This window comes from Cavia porcellus, unplaced genomic scaffold (genome assembly GCF_034190915.1).
Source record: "Cavia porcellus strain 051 isolate PalLab524CR breed Dunkin Hartley unplaced genomic scaffold, mCavPor4.1 scaffold_29, whole genome shotgun sequence".
Lineage (NCBI taxonomy): Eukaryota > Metazoa > Chordata > Mammalia > Rodentia > Caviidae > Cavia > Cavia porcellus.
The window spans coordinates 40,563,225-40,575,495 of NW_026947512.1; the positions used below are offsets into that span (position 1 = coordinate 40,563,225).

Sequence of the window (12,271 nt, forward strand, 5' to 3'; positions counted from 1 at the left end):
TGGTACCGATAAAAAAAGAAAAAAAATTGTAAAAAAAAGAGATATTTTTGTTATGGTAACAACTTTAACAACCTTTTTCCTCCGTCTAACAAAATAAGTTCTAAGGAGCGACAGTGGAGCATCTGAAAAGCATCCCTGGAAAGGGCAGAGCTCAGCCACCCGCTCCATCACGATGTTTCATTACGCACAGCGCCCTCTAGTGCCACCTCATGGGAAACCATCTTGAATATTGTATACCAGAAATTTTTTAAATTTTACTTTAGTTAGTACATGTATTTAGTACCTAATATTTACACTTCTCGTCTGCAGTAGGCATGTGTACTTAACACACTCTGATTCTTTTTGTTCATCCCCTATCCTTCCCCTTCCATTTCTCAATCCCCTTTGAGAATGACCTCTGTCTCTACTTCCTATTACTTTTATTTTTCTCTTTATTTTTACCATGTGTTTCTCATGCAAGAAAAACCACCCTGTAATTTAAGCCTGCATATGCTAGAAATTTACTCACTCACATCTTCAAGTACCATGTTTTCCCTTATTTTTGTTTTGGCTGTTTTTGTCTTTTTGAGACAGACTTTCTAAATATGCAGCTCAGGCTGACCTTGAACTCACTTTGGCTGGCCTGGAACCCACAGAGATCCTCTGCCTCCCAAATACTGACCTTAATGGCCTGTGCCACTGCCACGCCCAGTTCTAGCTTCTTTTTGGGTCATCTTTGTCCCTGTGTGGCCAGGCTCCTACAGGAATCCAGGAATCCAGGCGGGAACCATTAGTTTCACAGTTTCATAGCTCAGTGATGAACTCAGATGGTTTGGTAAGTGACCTAATTAGTGATTAAATAATAGTGAAATGTGTCCCAAGGCCCAAACACATGGGTCTTCAGGTGAGAAAAAGGACTTTTGGTCCTCAGCTCCTTGAGAGTAGCTGCTTCCAGCACTAAATACAGTGCCGGATGGACATCCACCACAACAGGGCACTCAGCGGACAAGCCAGGCTGGCCGTCCGGTCTCATCCAGTTCTCTGTGGGCAACCGGAAGTGCTCTTCCTATAAGACAGTGACAGTTCTTATGTACAGCTTCTCTAACCAAATTATCAAATGAATACAGACACGGACACACAGCTGGACATCACCTAAGTCATTCTGGGGGGGAAGGCAAAGTAAATGAGAAAAGACCCACCTTAAGGCCTCCCACTGTCTCCCAAAAGGGAAAAAAGCACAAAAAAACCCAAACATGGTAACAGCCACCGTCTTTTCACCACTCTCTCTTTGCAATGAGAAGAATGTATTCCTTTAATCAGTACTGGGTAAAGTCACAGGTGTCCCTCCCGAGAGGCTGGGCACTCAGTTCCAGGACATTTTCTTCTGCTGTAAGGTGAAGCAAGCACCTGGCTGCCACTGACCAGCTCTTTGGTTTCTCAGTGGTCGCTGTGCGGCTCCAAGGCTGCAGACCTCCCCTCTAGCTTAACTAATCACAAGGGCGGGATGGTCAGTGCCCTCTGCAAGAGTGGATGGCTGTCCCACCCCAAACTCTTTCCTTAGACAAGCTCACAAAAGCTTTCCTTCTCGGTAGCTGTATAATAAGCTCCAAAGTCAGTCTAACATTGGCTCTTCCTCTGTGAGCAGAGATCCTAGTCCCCCACATTGGTATCCCCTTAGGCCAAGAAAACCTCACAATAAAAACTGAGTACAAGTCTGACAACTTTGGACCTCAGAGGCACGCCACAGAGAACATGGGCATTTCAAACTCTGAGTCCTGGCTGGCAGTGATTACAAACCATCAACCTGAAACAGTGGTTCAGTGTCTCAAAAACCAATAAATACATGAACAGGGATAACAAATTCTAGTAGTTTTTTCCTAGTGCTGGACATCCAAACCAAGGCCTCAAGCGTATCAAGCATGCTAAGGAAACACTCTACCACTGAGCTGTGTATTCCCAGCCCCTGGCATATAATTCCAAACCTACCAACTGACACATAGTTTAAAGAGGTCTATTTGCCTTCAGGCATAGGAAAACACACACTACTTGACTGACATGGTAAAAAGAGAGTACTTATCTATAGGCACAATAAGTGAAAAGCAGCCACTGTCAAGATCTTTTTATAAATCACCAGCAAGGGGCTGGGAGTTTAGCTCAGCAGTGTAAGTGCCTGCTTCGCAAATGTGAGGTCGTGAGTTTGATCCCCCCCCCAAAAAAAATCACTAGCAAATAAGAAAAAGAGCATGAGCTTTTGAACCAAAGGAGTTAAGAGTTAAAAATGTAGTTTAGCCACCTGACTGTGATTTGAAACATATTACTGTAACTCAGCACAGCACCCTCATCTTTCAAATGAGGAAAATACCAACCTCACCAGATTATTCTGCACAGAGGAACCTGATTTACTAACCTCAGAGACAGAGGTCTGCACTCCTGCAGCTCTCTGCTGCCCCCTCTTGTCAGGTTTCTGCTTTTACAACAAAAAGTCACTACTGTATTTGTAAAACTGAGCACAGTTTTACAAATACAGTAGTGATACTGGGCATTGTGCTACATATCTGTAATCCTAGCTGCTTTGGAGGAGGGTCGTAAGTTCAAGGTCAGCCTGGGCAAGTTAGCCAGATCCTGTACCAAAAGAGCTGAGGAGGTAGCTCTTTGCAAGATCATAGAGCCAGTTCCTAGTGGATGGAGTGGGGACACAAATTACAGAATGCACTAGTCAGCTAGTCTGGAAGGACCTCCTCTATCATGGAGCTTGCAAAACCCTAGAAAAGAGAGTCACTGGTCAAACAATCCTGTAAGTAAGCGGAACACCACCTGAGAAGTGTTACAAAATGCTAGGAGAGCGTGTGAGGCTGCCAGGAAAGCTGCAGAGGGCTTTATAGAGCTGGTAACACAGACTGAGACTGAAGGACAAGTGGAAATGGCAGAGCAGGGAGGGAAGGAACTTTCCAGAGGGAGAAGCGGCGTGTGCTGTCAGAAGCTGTGTGGTGGGAAGGAGCAAGGTAACTGCAAGGAACCAAAAGAAATCCAGGGTAGCAAAGAAGATGCAAGAGGAAGCAGGCACAGCAGCAGCGGAGTTGTGCAGGTGGGCCCTGGGGGTCTCAACAAAAGGCCACAGCAGTCTGCAGGCAGAGGCTTCAAGTAGAGCTTAAGAGGAGAGAAGCTATTGGAAGACATTTTGGAAACATCCTCCAGCATTTAGGAAACATCAGCGAATGAAAAGAACATTATGGTAGATTAGAAATCACACAGTGGGGAGGAGAGGAGGCCTCAATGACTCTGAAGTTTCCTGACTCACATAAACAGCTGGACACTGGTGACGGTGAACTTTCCAATGGGTACCAAGACCCACAGCAGTGCCTCAGATACAGCGCTCAAGAGAGAGGTGTGGAGCGAGGCTGTAAGTCTATGTGATCTGCATATGGCCACCAGCCTGGGTCACCTCCAAGGCAGTACTCTCAACCCCGCATGTTCTTGGTCCATTCTGTGCTGTTCGAGCAGCATGCCACGAACTGAGGAGCTTACACAGAGCTGCCAGGAAGTCCAAAAGGGCTGGGCTACCCTCAGTGAGGCTCCACGTGGCAAGTAAGCAACGGATGGAGGGAGAGCATGGAGCAAGACAGGGCTGAGCTCACATTCACAACACATCCACTCCAAAGATAACTAACCCACTCCTCAGTCAGTGACACTAATCCACTCACCAGGGCAGGGGCTTTGGGACCTTATTGTCCCTCATGAGATCCCACTTCTCAACACTGCTGTATGCACAGGGGCTAGGTTTCCAGCACAAACTTGTTTAAAAATGAATGTTATGTTTGCAACTCAAAATGGTTATAATCATGTTGGAGCACGCACGTGATTATTTTCCATTCCTTTACCCCTCCTCCCTACCTTCCTTTTACCCCAATCCCATTCCCCATTTCCAAAAGGGCTACCTTTTTGCTTCCTACCATCTCTCTTTGACTTTACATTTTTATTTATTTATATTTTATGTTTCTCACATGTGAGAAACCCATGCTATATTTAACTTTCTGTGTCTAACTTATTTATTTGTCATAACACTGTGGTCTCAAGTGCCATTCATTTTCCTAAAAAGAACATGACTTCATTCTTTACAGCTGAAAAATATTCACTTTGTGTGTACACCATTTTTATTTATCTATCTGTCTTTTGATGGGCATCAAGGTTACTCCACAGTTGCTATTGCCAGTCTACAAAGGACTGAGGACTGAGGCCAAGAGACACCAATACCCCACTCTTAATTAATTGGGAAGGTAGGATCTTGTGACAGACTCACACAAAACATCTCCTATACACAGAAGACATCCCTGAAGAATAAGAAACAAATCCATGAGGCAATAGAGGAAATGAAATCAGAAATAATTCCTCAGGTAAAAAAGGAAATGTCAATCTTTATAAAGAAATTGATCAGCAAATCTAGAGATACATTTTAAAAAATAGATGATAACAGGAAAAGGATGGAAACCATGAATGATCCCATACTGGAAAGAACCAGAATATATGAAATGGATTCAAATAGATATCCAGGAAATTAAAAATTCCATTGAAATCTGGAAAAATCACTTGAATGAAACTGAAGATGGACGTTCAGACCTTGAAAGCAGGATCACAGCTAGCAGTCATGAAAGATCTCTTGAAAATAACAAAAGATCAGGAAAAAACAATTCAGCAGCTGCAAAATGATGGAAAGAAAAATAATATAGGAATAATTAGTGTCAATGAAAACCCAGGAGTCAATACAAATGACATAAAAAGAAACTATTTGCAAAAGTAATAGCAGAAAATTTTCCAAACATGGGAAAAGAATCTGACATACAAATAGCAGAGGCATACAGAACTCCAAATAGCCATAACACAATACACCTACATTCATAGAAGAATCGAGATCCCAGAAATTTAGCACAAGAACAGAATATTAAAAACTGTTAGAGAAAAGAAACAAACCATCTATAAAAGAACCCATCTGAATCACAGAAAACTTCTCAAAGCAAACTCTCAAGTCAAGAAGAACTTGGAGTGAAGTAGTTCAAATGCTGAAATAAAACAACTTCCAACCCAGACTGATGTTCCATATAAAACTATCTTTCAAAATTAATGAATAAATAAGACACTTCCATGTCAACAAACAACTGAAGAAATTTATGACCTATAAACCAACACTATGAAGAGTACTGAAAGATATTCTAGACAGAGGGAAAAAAAAGACCACAATTCTAAGAACAACAACAGAAACCACCAAGAAGTTCAAACAATTAAACAGAGAGGAAAAGTAAAGACTCAACAGAAGGAAAACATGACAAAGTCAAACCAATGTACATCAGTTATATCATTAATGTAAATAGCCTCAATTCACGAATCAAAAGAAACAGACTTGCAGAATGGATCAACAAACAAGATCCAACAACATGCTATATACAAGAAACACATTTAACTCAAAAAGAAATTTACAGACTAAAAGTCAAAGGATGGAAAGCAATACTTCATGCAACAGGAACTCAGAAAAAAACAGGGGATCTATTCTGTTTGCACACAAGTAAACTTTAAACCTAGAATGATCAAAAGAGATAAAGAAGATCACTACATACTTATTAGGGGAAAGCTTCAAGAGGAAGCAATAACAATCATAAATATGTATATATATATATATATATATATATATATATATATGATAAGCAATCATAAAATACAGGACCACCAAACTGTACAAAACAAATATTAATAGACACAAAAATCAATAAACAATAACATGATTGTAACCAGGGACCTTAATACCCTATCATCACAAAGAAACTGATCAACTAGACAAAATATCAGCAAAAAAAGAACAGAACTGAGCCAAACTTGTGAACAAATGAACTTAGTAGACATTTACAGACTGTTCTACCCAACAATATCAGAATATACATTCTTCTCAGCTGCACACAGGATATTTTCTAAAATAGACCATATACTAGCCCACAGAATATGGCTTTGCTTAAGTAAATGCAAAGGAATTGAAATTATCCCATACATATTACCTGATCATTGGAAATTAATGACAAAAGCAACTGCAAAAACTCCATAAGCACAAGGAAATTAACACACTCCTGAATAGCCAAAGTGTCACAGAAGAAACTATCTAAAATAAAATGAATATGTAAATTCATCTGGAACCTGTGTGATGCAATGAAAGGAGTTGTAAGAGGGGAATTTATAGCAATGAATTATTACATCAGGAAAATGGAATGCACACAAATAAACAACCTAGTACTACACCTCAAGATTCTACAAAAAGAAAAGCAAGTCAAGAACGAGGTCCATATAAGGGAGGAAATTATAAAGATCAGAGCAGCAATTCAAGCAATTGAGACTAAGAAAACACAAAGAATTAATGAATCAAAGAGTTGGTTCTTTGACAGAATAAATAAATTTGATAAACCCCTAGCCAATCTTATCAAGAAAAAGAAAGAAAAATTCAAATTCATGCAATGAGAAATAAAAATGTGAAATCACTACACATTCTGTGTAAATTTAGAAGGTCATCAGTATCTCTTTCAAAACTCTTTATTTACATAAGATAGAAAACTCACAATAAATGAGAAGATTCCTAGCAACATAGGAATTACCAAAGCTGAATTAAGAAGATATAAAAATCCTGAATTATCCAATATCAGTAAATGAAATCGAAAATGTAATGAGAAAAAACTTACCAACAAAGAAAATTCCAGGTCCTGATGAATTCATGGCTGAATTCTACAAGAAATTTAGAGAAGATTTAACAGCAACATGCCTCAAACCCCTTAATGAAACTGAAAGAGAAATAATTCTCCCTAACTTATTCCTGGAGGCAAGTATTACTCTGATACCAAGACTAGTAAAAGATCCAACCAAGAAAAGAGAACTACATGAAGATCTGTCTAATGAACATAGATGTAAAAATCCTCAACAAAATACTAGCAAACAGAATACAACAAATCATCAAAAAGATTATACACCATGACCAAGTGTTCACCCTAGGAATGCAGAGATAGTTCAATATATGCAAATCAATAAATGTAATACAACAAATCAACAGAGCCAAAGACAAAAATCACATGATCATCTCAATAGATGCAGAAAAAGCTTTTGATAAAGTCCAATAGTCATTCATGGTTTTAAAAAAAAAACTCTACAGAAAATTGGAACAGTTTTCACCTCAATTTGTCAAAAGTCATCTATGACAAACCAACAATCAAAATCACACTAAATGGACAATAACTAAAGCTTTGACTCTAAAATCAGGAACAAGACAAGGATGTCCACTATCACCATCCTATTCAGTATACTTCTAGAAACATTAGCCAAAGCCATTAGATAAGAGAGAGAAATAAAAGGAACAAGGATAGAAAAAGAAGAAGTTAAATTATTATTTGCAGATGACATGATACTCTCCAGAGACGACCCCAAAAACTCCACCAACAGACTTGTAGAATTAATAACCACATTCAGTAGTATAGCTAAATATAAAATCAGCACTCAAAAATCAACAGCATTCCTATACACAAACCACAAACTCGCTGAGAGAAATTAGGGAAACCATACCCTTAACAATAGCATTCGAAAAAATGAAACACTTAGGACTCAGTCTAACAAAGGAAATAAAAGATCTATACAATGAAAACCACAGCGTTCTGAAAAAAAGAGATCAAAGAGGATATCAGAAAATGCAAAGTCCTTGCCTTGCTCACAGATAAGAACCAACCAATTGTGAAAATGGCCATACCCCCAAAACTATTATACAAATTTAATGTAATCCTGATCAAAATACCATCAGCATACCTCACAGATCTAGAGAACACATTTCTAAAATTCATTTGGAAACAGAAGAGACTTAGAAGAGCAAAGGCCATCATAGGCAACAAAAGCAAGGCAAGAGGCATCACAGTCCTTGACTTCAAATTATACTACAAAGCTACTGTGATAAAATCAGTGTGGTAAGGGCTGAGTATATAGCTCAGTGGCATAGTACCCACCTGGCAAGAATGAGGTCCTGAGTTCAATTCCCAGTGTCAAAGAAAAAAATTATGATACTGGCAAAAAAAAAAAAAACAGACCTGGGGATCAATGGAACAGACCAGAAGTGCAAACACAACTACAAACATAGTCAGCCACCTTGTCTTTGACAAAGGCCCCAACACATTCACTGGAAGAAAGATGGCCCCTTTAATAAATGCTGCTAGGGCCAGGGATTTCACTCAGTGGCATAAGAGCCTGCCTTGCAAGTGCATAGTCATGAGTTCCATCCCCGGTACCAAAAAAAAAAAAAAAAAATGCTGTTAGAAAAACTGGCTTTCCATACGCTAAAGACTGAAAATAGACCCATGTCTATTACCAGCCACTAAACTAAAGTCAAAATGGATCAAAGATCAAAATAATAAAACAGAAACACTAAATCTACTTGAAGACAAGGTAGGTAGAAGTGTTGGAGACATAGGGGTAGGCAGAGAATTCATGAACAAAACCCAAACTGCACAGAAAATATTTCAAAGAATCAACAACTGGGAACTCATCTTATTAAAAAAATTTTTGCATATCAAACCAACAACACAGTGAAAAGAAAACCACAGAGTGGGAAAAAAAAATTAGCCAACTGTCCTTTAACTAGTGATATCTTACTGTATTATTTTTTTCTTGAAATTCTGTATTATTTGTACCCTTTTATTGCTTTGTTTTTTTTATTTCCTTTCTTTCTTTCTCTTTAAATTAAAAAAAAAAAATAGTCAACTGTCCTTCAAAGGACTTCTATGCAGAATATATAAAGAACTGAAAAAAATTAGGGCCCCCAAATTCAAAGACCGAATTCAAAAATGAGCATCTGAGATGAATGTACACTTCTGAGATATAGAAATACAAATGGCAAATAAATGTATGTAAAAATGTTCAACATCATTGGTCATCTGAGAAACACAAATTAAAACAACACTGAGATTCCATCTCATGCCAGAAAGAACGGCTATCATCAAAAAATCAACCTATAACAAATGCCGGCAGAGCTGTGAGGGGAAAAGGAACTCTTTCCAGTGTTGGTCAAAGTGTTGACTGGTGCAACCATTGTGGAAATCAGTGTGGAGATTCCTCAAAAAACTAGTACTAGAGGTTCCATTTGATCTAACTACTCATCTTTTGGGTATTTTCTCAAAAGAATTAAAAACATTATATCACAATGATATATATGCCCCTGTGTTTATAGCAGCACGATTTGTAGCTAGTGATTAATTTGGGTTATTTTGTTTTGTTTTGTTTTGTTTTGTTTTGTTTTGTTTTGTTTTGTTTTACCAGGAATCAAAGTCATGACCTCATGCTTATCAGGCAAGCACTTGAGCTTTTCAGCTAAATCCCCAGCCCTAGCAACACAATTTGTAATAGCTAAATCTTGGAAACAACCCAAATGCCCATCAACTAACGAATGGATAAAAAAGGATGTATTTTTATATAATGGAGTACTACTCAGCTATAAAGAAGGATTAGGCTGAGACTTTTAAAGGAAAATGGATGCAACTATGAATCATTCTCATAAAAGAAATTAATTAAATTGGAATGTGTAAACATCATATTGTCTCCCTAGTGTAAAAAACTGAAAGAGTAAATAAGATCCAAAATCTACAACAGATATTGTATTAAGGAAAGAAACTGCTCAAAAGGAAAGAACAAATGGGAAGGGAAAGGAGAAAAGAAGGAAAGAAAAAGAAAATATATATACAAGATAGCTAAGGTAAGTATACTACTAGTTACTTTATATTCATTGAATAGTTTGTGCTTATATTGTTTGATCAATTTTGCTTGCTTATATCTTATAATCTGAGCAACTACTTCAAAGATAACAATATGCAATATATTAGCCATTGTTCATTTCGTGTTAACCTATTTTGAAATTCTGTATCATTGTTTCTATTTATTTTTTCTCTCTTACATACAAAAAGAATACTTTGGATTTAGGTGCCCATTATTATCCTACAGAAAATACATTATTACAAATGTCAAACTTTTCTTTACTAACAGTCCTGTTCTGAAAACAGTAGATGCCTAGGACCAACAGAAGAGACAGCAACCCACTCACAACAAACACTCAATTAGTTTACTTTTCAAACAGTAGTATAGAATCCCATTATCACTGCTGTTTACTATTATATATCAGTTTACCTGTATATAAATACAACATTCAGTCTCAGGATATGATGCATTCGACCTGTGCACTGCCTGCTGCAATATGTACACTTTTCAGGAACTTTCTTTAAAGTTCACAAAGACCCTGAAGAATCTGTTTTACTACCTTCACTTTATAAAAATGTAGACAGCTAAAGAGATTAAGCAGCCGTGGCAATGTCACTGTTACAGACATGAATTTAGCCCTGTGCTTCCCGACTCTTAGACCTAAAGTTTTTTCATTAAACCATCAACTTTCTCCAGTTATCTGGAGTATAAGATTTAGTTATGGAGTCCTCACCCCACCCACTCCCTGCTGAAACATGCTTCATTATCTCTGCTAAGCTTGGAAACATCAAATTAGAAATGCTTCCATTCATCCATCAGGAACGAGCTTTTTCTGACAGTTTGACTGTTTAATAACAGTTTAGCTAGTGTGAAGGAACTTTCATCTTCTTGCTTGCAAGTGATAATGTGACATACAGCATGATAGGGTGTCCAAAGAAGATATATACTTCCTATAGTTAATGATAACACTACTTGGAACTGAGGAAAAAGGAAGAAGAGGGGAGAAAAAGACAAAAACACTGACCAGTAAACAAAGAGGGGCAGTATGGGTACAGACAATGAAGAAGAGAAACACCTGATCTTAACTGAAATAGAAAAGGATCAACCCAGTTCATACTGAAACCTAGTGAATCTTCCAATGTGACAGAACTCGCCATATCCTACACCCCCAACGTCATTACCAGCTACCATTCCACTCTAAGTGTGAGAGAAAACCAACTACTTCCATAAGCATAACGGTGCACAGACCCCAGACATGTCAGTGTCATCCTTGAAGACGCAGCACTGGCTAAGGAGATCAAAAATTTGGGGGTGAGGGCTAGGGCTGCAGCTCAGTGGCGTAAGCACCTGCTTGGCAAGCGTGAGGTCAGGAGTTGGATCCCCAGTACCAAAAAAAAAAAGGAGGAGGTGAGAAAAACGGGCATAATTAGATTGCCATAAAAATCAAAACTGTTCACTTCATCTCTACACCCTCACCTCTTCTCCACACACTGATGCAGTGCGTGGAACACTGAATTTAGAGGCTGAAAGTTTGGGAAGTTAAGAGTGTAATCTTTGGCCTTTGCTTCAAACTAGGGTCTAAGTAGGAAGCTTGGGAACTTCTGGATGCCAGGTATGAAAGATACACTTCTGTTTAGTTGTTTTGAGAATAAAAAGAATATTAGTCACGAAAGTCAATCATTTGCTACACATTTGTATCATGGAAACCAAGAACTTGATAGTCTTTGGTCACAGAAGAATAAAGAGACTGTTCCAAGGGAAACTAGCAACTTGCACACTGTGGCAGACAGCTGAGTCAAATGTCTCCCACCTCAGAGTTTCAATGGTTTTATACTTTCACAGGCACAAGCACAAGTCCCCCAAGAGACTATGCATTCCAGGTCTAAGTAGGGATAGTAGGGGAGAAATTGCAGCCCTTCCTTCCAGCACCCACATGCTTCCACTCATCCTCAGTTAAGCATTAAGAACGTTATTCTAGTCTACGGCCATACCACCCTGAACGCGCCCAATCTCATCTGATCTTGGAAGCTAAGCAGGGTCGAGCCTGGTTAGTACTTGGATGGGAGACCGCCTGGGACTACCGGGTGCTGTAGGCTTTAAAAAAAAAAAAAAAAAGGAACCTTATTCTAAGCAGGGGCTGCTAGTCCTGAACTTCTAGAAATCAGCAGATGCTATGCTATGGTTTCAGTAAGGATCCTCCAAAGTCCTTCATGTGGATGGTCTAGTCAACCACCTACACAGCTATTGGGCCTAGTGCAAAGAAGTTAGACCACTGAGGCCAGGCCCTCCGAAGGGATATTTGGATCCTGGCCCTTCCCCCTGCCTCTCTCTTTGCTTTCTGATGGCCACGAGGTGAGCAGATTCCTCTCTCATTTGCTCCCATCACAGTGTACTGCCTTGCCACAGGTCCACAAGTACTGTGGCCAACCAACCATGGACTGAGACCTCTAAAACCATGAGCCAAAACAAACCTTTTGTCCTTACACATTAGTTATTCAAAACATTTTCATAGTGACGAAAAACTAATACATTCTGTTTAGGT

At 38.9% G+C, this 12,271-nt stretch overlaps 1 protein-coding gene and 1 non-coding gene across 8 annotated transcripts in view; one reads left to right on the forward strand and one right to left on the reverse strand.

Annotated features, from left to right (window-relative positions):
- Fut10 (fucosyltransferase 10) overlaps positions 1-12,271 on the reverse strand; it is an 84,006-nt gene that overhangs the window by 48,403 nt on the left and 23,332 nt on the right. The window lies entirely within an intron of this gene.
- Positions 11,707-11,825, forward strand: LOC111758294 (5S ribosomal RNA). The gene has a single exon (XR_002792492.2). It is a non-coding gene; the product is annotated as a 5S ribosomal RNA (ribosomal RNA).